This window comes from Cebus imitator, unplaced genomic scaffold (genome assembly GCF_001604975.1).
Source record: "Cebus imitator isolate Cc_AM_T3 unplaced genomic scaffold, Cebus_imitator-1.0 Scaffold146, whole genome shotgun sequence".
Lineage (NCBI taxonomy): Eukaryota > Metazoa > Chordata > Mammalia > Primates > Cebidae > Cebus > Cebus imitator.
Window position 1 is genome coordinate 4510509 of NW_016107461.1, and position 9928 is coordinate 4520436.

Consider the following 9928-nt stretch of genomic DNA (forward strand, 5'->3'; position numbering starts at 1 on the left):
CGACACAATTTCAAATGCCAGGTGTTTAAAGCATTCCACCTGATTTTTCTGAAGGAGGGAGCAAATAACTTTCTGCTGGCTTAGATTTGTGCTGACTAGGACACGGATCTACACAGATCTTACAAACTGTGATGTGTAAGAAACTATGGTTACTCAGAAAGATACAGGAGTATTTATATCTTTATGACACATATACAATCAATAAGGGCCCTGGGCATTTGATTCTTATTTTATTTCAATGATAAAATGGGTCTAGTAATGTTAGGTGTCATAGTTACTAGTGCTGATTTAATGTTAGTGACTTTACTTCACATTTAGCATAGGAAAAGTTTGGATTTATTATTTGTAAATTAGGAACACAGAATAAAACCTGATTAAATTACTTGTTCTGGTATAAGTATCAGCATATGTGAATTATTTTTGCATTTGCTGAATAATAATGAAGTTCTTAACAAAATGAGAGGTATTAAAGGAACACGACAATGGTTCTTAAACTTCACCATGTACTTAGGGATTACCCATGAACACTGGTAAAAGGCAGATTGTAGGGCTCTGACATAGCACATTCTGATTCTTTTATGTGTTGACTATTGCCCAGCAATCTGGGTTTTCAATAAGCATCCTCAGTGATTCTAATAAAGATGGTCCTGGAACTCCACGGAGACCCACTCTCTTGTTGGGTTGTATCAGATATACATGGCTTGATTTTTTCTTTTATTTTTCAATGACACTCAAGCAACAGCAAAGGGAACAATTTTAAGTACTCTCCGACATAAGTATCTAGGAACCAGTAGTGGAACATATTTTACACAAAGAGTGATAGAGTAGTTTTATGCTGTAAGACCAAAGTTCCTGGCTCCTGTCCTAGAATAATGTAGCATTGTTTAATTGATTAACAAGTGGACGCTAACCAAAAAAAGATAAATATGTATAGAATTAGAGAAATACCGTACAGAAGGATGGAATCTAATGGTGCCTGGAATTTTGAAAATCATCAATCAGAGTAATAATTTTAAATGTGCCACAAAGTAATACCATAATCCAAATAAGTTATACATTCATTTGCTTAACTCTCATCCATGAAAATCTTTATATAATTATTGCTTGTTCTTTTGAAATCTTTTCCTACTGTGTAGTTTGTAAAAGCACAAAATAGGTCAAAACTAGTTGTAACCCTATTTACTTCTGTAAACACAAAACTCTGTTAAGGCTTTTAGGTGAAGTAAGCCCAGATATAGGCTATGTTCTGTCATGTATGACTAAAATAAAAATTCAGCCTAAGGAAACTCCTTTTGTAGACATTATTGGTACTACAAAAAGTACAAACGTTAGCTGGGCGTGGTGGCACACAGAGACTGTATCTCCATGCCGCCTACTCTAGGTTGCAGTGTGTTTCCAACACGCATCTTTAATGGTTTAAAATGGTATTTCAATTTTTCCTTCAGTTTGTATGCTCTGCCAGCTATATGCTTCCCTGCACATTTCCAAAGTGAAGAAAATGAAAAAATCTTTTTTTTCCAATACTGTATTAATAGAGAAATCTAGATTTTTGGATTAATATTCTTTAATAAGAATTTTTTTTGAGACGGAGTTCGCTCTTGTTACCCAGGCTGGAGTGCAATGGCGCTATCTCGGCTCACCGCAACCTCCGCCTCCTGGGTTCAGGCAATTCTCCTGCCTCAACCTCCTGAGTAGTTGGGATTACAGGCACGTGCCACCATGCCCAGCTAATGTTTTGTATTTTTAGTAGAGACGGGGTTTCACCATGTTGACCAGGGTCGTCTCGATCTCTTGACCTCGTGATCCACCCGCCTCTGCCTCCCAAAGTGCTGGGATTACAGGCTTGAGCCACCGCGCCCAGCAGTGATGTTGCATTTTCAAAGAGCTCAAATGGATTACTTTTATGGAGTTTGGGGCAAATGACTTACACATATATATGACCCTCCCTCAACGCCCAAAAGGTATGTGGACACGCAGAATTCAAAAGTCTGAGGGTGACTGTGGTCAGGGGGTGAAGGGATGCTCTTTGAGGAGTAAGGCAGGACATTCAATAAGACCGGCTGGCGACCAAAGAACTAAACTTTAAGCCGGGCGCGGTGGCTCAAGCCTGTAATCCCAGCACTTTGGGAGGCGGAGGCGGGTGGATCACGAGGTCAAGAGATCGAGACCATCCTGGTCAACACGGTGAAACCCCGTCTCTACTAAAAATACAAAACATTAGCTGGGCATGGTGGCGCATGCCTGTAATCCCAGCTACTCAGGAGGCTGAGGCAGGAGAATTGCCTGAACCCAGGAGGCGGAGGCTGCGGTGAGCCGAGATCGTGCCATTGCACTCCAGCCTGGGTAACGAGCGAAACTCCGTCCCAAAAAAAAAAAAAAAAAAAAAAAAGAACTAAACTTTAATGCAACAAAGGTGAGTCGGTCTCCCTACCACCACAGGCTTTCAACCCAGCAACACCTCGCTCCGCCTGGAAGGCCCAGGTGCGGCTGGATGGGGACTGAAAGGGTCAGACCACGGGATTGTTCTCAGCTTTGGGCTTTTACATAGCAGTTTCGAAGACAAAGGGGTTTTTCAGCTAGGTTTGGTTCGCCCCCTCCTCCCAGGCCCAAGCTTGGTCCCCAATGTCCCCAGCAATGCTTGGGACGTCCCTCACTTCGCTCCTTTTTCTTGGGGCCACTGCCCACCCCTAGGTTGCCTGCTGTCCCTCCTAGAGAGAGGTGAATGGCCGTGACATTCCAGGGAAGACAAAGGGAGGGCTGAGGGGGGAAAGACGCCCTTCTAAAGTCCCACCGCGGAAAGGCATCCGACTACGCCAGCGAGGCGCCCTCAGGTTACAGCCTTCGCCCAGCCTCCTCCCTTCGCCCCGCCCCTCGGCACGGGGGACGTGCGCTGTGCGGCCGGCGCTTTCTGATTGGCTGCCGCGTCAGGGTTCCACGCCGCGATTGTGCCGTGGGCGGCCTTCGGCGCCTGCGTGCACGAGGTGGGGAACCTGCGTTGGGAGTTGCTGGAAGTCGGAGGTGGGGAAGCGGTAGTTCGCAGCTAGGGCAGGCAGCGCGGGGCGCAAAGTTGAGAGCAGTCCCTAGTCTGAGCCTTTTTGTCGCCCTCCAGCACTGCCAGTACCACGGACTCCACCCTGCCGCGGCCCCTCGCCGACGCGGTGCAGCTGCAACTTGACCAGGTGGGTTCAGGTACCGCGAGGCACTCAGACGTCTGGCACACGCCCTCGGGGCCCTTTGCGGCTGCGGTGCCACCAGACCGGGGGCCTGGGAGACGGGTGGGGACTGGGGCCTGCTGCGCTTGGAAGGGAGGGGAAGACAAGCCTGTCCCGGTGAACTCTCGCTCCCGCCGGCCTCCTCCCTGCCTCCCCGGCGTGCCCCCCAGAATCCCATCCGCCGCGCAGGGCCGTGGTGGTCCCGGGGTTGGTGCCGGCGATAGTCCCGGGGAGGGTCTTCATGTAGACTTAAGGGTGTGCGTGCTGGTCCCTGCCCTGCGCTGCAGCGGGACTGGGACTCGGCAGTTGCGTCCTTTCGGGTGCATAGGCTGGGATGTAGACGGAGCGAAAGGCTGTGTTCCGGAGAGGCTGCCGTGGTGGTGCCTCCCCGGCGGGTGGCTCTAAACGACCCCCGGAAGGCTGATGCGTGGGTCTAGGTCTGAACGGTGCATTAGAGATGGCGCTGATGGGTGCGAGGGGCACAGAGAAGCTTAAGTGCTGCACTCTGGGGACAGTTTGCATTGGAGTGTGGTTTAAGGGAGACACAGGCAGCAGTTTCGGGGAAGGCGGAGGTTATGAAGAAAAGTGAGAGGGAATTATCCCCAGGATTCTAGCTGAGAAAGTTGCAGCTTTGTAGATAGAAGCAGCCACCCTTACCTCCTGGCCCAACCCTCAAAAAAGCGCTTGGCAGTGTTCAGGGAAGGGTGGCATTTAAATCAGGCCAATTGAGTTTGATTGTTAAAGGGCCTAAGGATTACTGAGAAATCAACAATATTGTGATGGAAAAAGCAGCGCCATTTTTATTCAGCAAAGAAAGCTTGGAAGTATTTTGTTGGGAGAATTCAGCATAAGATTTAAGGAAATTGTTGATGCCGGGTGTGGGAGGTAGAGTTAGGTGATTGCTCTAGCCCCAAGCTAAAGGTGGTTGACTTTGGAAATTTTGCTTACAATTGTTTGTGGCATACTTAACCTGGAAGTAAGTGTTTAAACTTTACAAGGGATACTGGTTCACTGTCCTTAGCTGAATGTGGGCATGTCGTTTAGTTTTAGGGGATTTCATTTATAATACAGATTCTCTCTTCCCCAGACTGCTTTTCCTAGCAGCAAGCTGGAAACCTGACATTAGGGTACAGGCTGCCTTGCACTTTACTCTTTTAAATAAACTTATGTGGAACGAGTGTCAAATAAAAAATAATTAAATAGAAAAAAGTAAATAACTCTGCATTCTCTTAAAATCTCTTATTGCGGTCATCTCCACCTATCTTTAACAGCAGTTGTAATGTGTATCCTGTGAATAAAGTATTGGTAGTGAAATTAATCGTGTATTTGAAGAAAATGCTATTCTCTGTTTATTAATAAATTGATCAGAATTTAGTGTTTTTCACCTTCCCAGCCCTGTGGAAGATCACCGCTGTTTTCCACCCTGACATGCAGTGTAGCATGTCACACTCCTGATTTAAGCAGGCTGCTGCCGGTGTATCAGCAAATGCAGGGTAGGTGTCTAAAGAAAACATATTGCTGATGAGGAGCAAGGGAGATAGCCATATACATTTACATTTCTTTTTAGGGATACTGGCATGTGTTCACATTCTCTCTTTTCCCTCTTTCTTTTCTTTCTCCGAACCCCGTGTCTGCTATAGGTTTACTCCTCCCTCCCTTGCCGAAATATTTTCTTTGTTATGCTAATAATACCTTTTAATTTATATAATGCTTTTTTTTTAAAAAGAGATGTCATAGTAATGAACCCATTTGAACATCTCAGCAACCAGAGAAAGTTCTTTTCAGTACTGAAATAATCAGGAGAACCATGGGGAAGGAGACAGGACTTAAAACTTTTTGACATGTCTTTCTTTGTTTAGCTGAAGTTCTTGAGTTTGTAGCTTGGGACTACTATAAATTTGTACAGACACGTATAGCCCTAATTCGTGTAGTACAGTTATGTACTGCGTAGTGCCAGTGAGGTCATCAGAGCTCATATATGATTTTGGTCCTATGGATTATAAGGGAGCTGAAAAATTTCCATTGCCTAGTGAAGCTGTAGTATTCAGAATTTCTTACTCATGTTTTTGTGGTGATGCTGGTGTAAACAAACTTACTGTGCAGCCAGTCCCTGTAAAAGTGTAGCATATGCAATTATGTACAGTACATAATACTTAATAACATTAAATACATTATTGGTTTGTGTATTTTCTACCCATTTTATCATTGTTTTAGTGTGTACTTGTGTTGATTAAAAAGAAAAGTTAACTATAGAACAGCCTGAGGCGGGTCTTTCAGGAAATATTCCAGAAAAAGGCACTGTCATAATAGCAGGTGACAGCTACATGCGTGTTGTTGCCCCTGAAAACCTTTCAGTGGGATGAGATTGGAGGTGGAAGACAGTGATGTGAATGATCAGAACCCTGTGTAGGCCTAGGCTAGTGGGTGTTTGTGTCTTCGTTTTTAACAAAAAGTTTTAAAATTAAAAATAGAACAAAGCTTATAGAATTAGGATATAAGGAAAGAATATTTTGTACAGATGTACAATGTGTATTTTAAGCTAAGTGCAATTATAGAAGAGTTTAAAAGTTTGTAAAATAAATAAAGTTACAGTAAGCCAAGGTTAACTGAAGAAAGAAGAACTTTTCAGTGTAGCCTAAGTGTAAAGTCTTTATAAAGTCAGTAGTGGTGTACAGCAATGTCTTAGACCTTAACATTCGTTCACAACAACTTTTAGTCCTGCAGTCTCCATTCATAGTGAGTGCCCTATATAGGTATACCATTTTTTATCTTTTATGCTGCATTTTTACAGTACCTTTTCTATGTTTAGATACACATGTACTATGGTATTCATTACAGTAAGCTGCCATCTAGGCGCATGTTTAATAGGCTAGATTGTCTAGGTTTGTGTAAGTCCACTGTGATGTTCACAGTGAATTGCCTAATGATGCATTTTTAAGAATGTACCCCCATTATTAAGCAACATGTGAATATATTTACAGTTGTTTTCTGTTTGAGCAAGTCTTGAGAATATTTGATTAATACCACATAAGCCTTAACTTTGCATACTGATAATTGTTCCTTTGAAGCACCTAAGAATTGACTTGCTTGTTGATGAAGTTCTTGAAATAACTAAAAACTCATATTGTAAAACAGGATGAATAAAATCATTTAGGTATCATTTTAAAATTGTGCATTTTAGAGAACGTGGGACATTTTTATAATGTAAATAGTCCAGGTTGAGAAAAAGCTTAGGAATTTGTTGTAATCAAATAGTGTGAGTCGGCAGGAAAAAGGCAAATCAGGAAATGAAAAGTGCAAAAATATAACTTAAGTAAGTTAATTTGGTATTTGCAAATTAACAGTGTTTTGAAAAATGAGTAAATTATAGAAGTAGTTGTTTAATGTCAGATGAAGAAAAGAACTTTAGTGTAGCAAAAACAGTTAACTTTTTACTAGAGTAAGTTTAGAATTTATGAGATGATAGAAATTATTGATCCATAAGGAATGTAAGAACGCGCCTTGTGGGGCCAGGTAGCAAAAGGGAGGGAGTGTTTTGCAATAAGGCTGAGGCCAGGGAAGGAAGCAAAAGATCTTGCCGTTGACTCCTGTATTGTTTAACCATTACTGAGAATTCCAGAGTGACCTTGAGATAGCCATAGTGTTTGTTCAGTAGGCCTTAAATCTTAGTAAAAGATCTGTTATCAAGTGAGGTTACACCGTGCTGTAAGATAGGAAGTATCTAGCATCTGAGGTTTGTCTTTGTAGGCCTTGCTTTCCAGATAATTTTATTTCCAGGGTAATGTTTAGTAGGTGATTTTGATTAAAGGAAAATTATGGAGAGAAGATTTTGAGGAAGAAATTGGACTAAGGGAGAGCTGTGCCATGAAAAGGGCCAGATGTGTTATTTAGAAGATATCATTGAGCATATTTGTGTTCTTAGTTAGTTTCTGATGTGCTGATGTTCAGTTCATCTGTAACTTGAAAAGTAAGGTGGGCTGGGCGAGGTGGCTCAACGCCTGTAATCCCAGCACTTTGGGAGGCTGGGGGAGGTGAATCGCCTGAGGTCAGGAGCTCAAGATCAGCCTGACCAAAATGGTGAAACCCCGTCTTTACTAGAAATACAAAAATTAGCCAGGCATGGTGGTGCATGCCTGTAATTCCGACTACTGAGGAGGCTGAGGCAGGAGAATCACCTGAACCTGGGAGGTGGAGGTTGCAGTGAGCAGATTGCATTCCAACCTGGGCAACAGGAGTGAAACTCTGTCTCGTGTTGTGGGGGGTGGAGAAGTAAGGCAGAATGAATCAAGTATTTCATAATGTTTTTGCTGTTTGTGAGTGGATTCTTTTTTTTAAAAAAATAATGTAAATATGTTTGACATTTTTGCATTTTCAATTTCATTTGTGTTTACACTAGTGTATTATGTATGCTAATAGGGAACTGAATTTTTTTCATCTGATTTAGAAAGTAATACATGTTTATGGTATAAAATTTATAAAATAAAAATGTATAACTATGAAAGTTTAAAAATCACTCATTTTCCTTCACTCCAGGGAAAACTTCTGTTAATTTTTTTAGAATGTGTGTGTATATTGAAGCAGAATTAGAGTCACACTGAATACAAAGTTTTTGTAACACAGCCACCATATCATGAGGAATCTCGGGGCACATAAAGATGCCTTGTGTCGATGCTTGAACCTACAGGCCCAGCTAAAGTCTCAGGTGACAGCCAGCATTCACCATCTGACGTGTGAGTGAGTGAGCCTTTAGATAACACCAGTCGCTGGCTACTGGCAAATAGAGAAGTAATGAAGTGTCCATGCTGATCCATGTCCAAATTGCAGATTCCAGAGCAAATGAAATGTTAGTGTTTTCAGCCACCAAATTCAAGGGTACTTTTTAGGTCGTTAGAGTATTCATTTGGCAATCATATATTTTAAAACAATTGTAATTGAAGTATAACATATATAGAGAAATGTATAGATCTTAAGTATGCAGTTTGATCAATTTTGACAAATATGTACATGTATGTAACTCATACTGTGTAACCCTTGTAATGGTAAACATGGTACACCAGAGTAAACAAGGTGTGAGTTTTAGATGATGAGTAAAAGAGAGGCCTTTGGTTTAAAAAAAATATGATGGGAAGCCATCAGATTTTTAGAAATACACTTTGCATTTTAGAAGAGTTTTAAATTTACAGAAAGTTGTGAAAATAGTAGAGAGAGTTTCCAAATAACTTACATCCAGTTTTCCTATTGTTATCCTATCACCGTAGTGTGGTCTTTTGTCACAATTAGTAGCGTAATATTGATAGATTATTATTGACTAAATTCTATACATGATTGATTTATTTAGTTTTTACTTAAGGTCTGTATCAGTTAGCTGCCAGAACAAAATTCCATAGACTGAGTGGGTTAAACAAAAGAAATTTATTTTCACAGATCTAGAGGTGGAAAGTATGAGATTGGGTACCAGGATGGTTGGGTCCCAGTGAGGAGTCTCTTCCTCACTTGCACATGGCACAGTCCCTTTCCTAGGTGTGTTCCCACCAGAAGAGAGAAAGAACAAGCTCTCTGTGTCTCTTTATAAGAGCACTAATCCCATCAGACCAGGGCCCTGCCCTCATGACTTCATCTAATGCTGATTACCTCCCAAACGCCCTAGCTCCAGATACTATTACATTCGAGGTTAAAGCTTCAACACATGAGGATTCTGGGGAGGCCACAAACATTCAGTTTATAAAAAGGTCCTTTTTGTGTTCCTGGATCTTATGCAGGTTACCATATTACATTTAGTCTTTATGTCTCCTTAGCTTCCTTTAGACTGTGGCAGTTTCTCAGACTTTCCTTTCTTTTTTGGTGACCTTGTCAGGTTTGAGGACTACTGGTCACGTATTTTGTAGAATGTCCCTCAAGTGGGATTTATCAAATGTGTTTCTCATAATACGTCTGGGTTTATGGATGCCTGGGAGGAAGACCGAAAAGATGAAGTGTTCTTTTCATCACATCATACAAAGGAAAGGGTGTGTACTTTTAATGTGACTGATCACTGTTGATGTGGATTTGGTCACCTGACTGAGATAGTGAAGCAGGATAATTTCCCTGAACCCTTTGCTGGTGGGAACTGGGGTGTGGGTGCTGGAAGTAGCTGGCCACTTAGGCGCTGGCAGGGGCAGACTACTCCACTCACTAGAACACCCTGTGCTCAACCCGTCATGGGAGGAAACATGCAGGTAAGCGTGTGCAGGAGCTGGGGTGAGTGCTTTTGGGTGCTGGGAGGAGCAAAACTGTGCAGGCCCTGAGGCCCCAGAAGGAGTGTTACTATCGGTGCTCTTTTAGCTTCGTCCCCCATGGACAGTTTAAGTGTTAACAGCTCAGTGGAAGGTAAGTGTGACAGCCTTTTACACCAGCCTGGAAGAGAAATGGCTGTTGGAATATGAGAAAGGGTGGATATGAAAGATATTCCTTTGACTGTGTTAAGTTTCAGATGCTGACTAGACTTTAAAGTAGAAATGTGAAGAACATTGAAGATGTGAATCTGAAATTCAGGCAATAGGGCAGGACTCAAGATTCTACTTGGAGGTTGCACATTTTATCTTTAAAGAATTCCGTTGGCCGGGTGCTGTGGCTCATGCTTGTAATCCTAGCACTTTGGGAGACTGAGGTGGGTGGATCACCTGAGGTCAGGAGTTCAAGACCCGCCTGGCCATCATGGTGAAACCCCATCTTTAAAA

General features: G+C 42.4%; 1 long non-coding RNA gene across 1 annotated transcript in view; it reads left to right on the forward strand.

The window, feature by feature from the left end:
• Positions 1 to 764: 764 nt before the first annotated feature.
• LOC119473299 overlaps positions 765 to 9928 on the forward strand; it is a 16767-nt gene continuing 7603 nt past the window's right edge. The window contains exon 1 of the long non-coding RNA XR_005202503.1: positions 765 to 776. This is a non-coding gene — a long non-coding RNA (uncharacterized LOC119473299). The remainder of the gene's footprint in view (positions 777 to 9928) is intronic.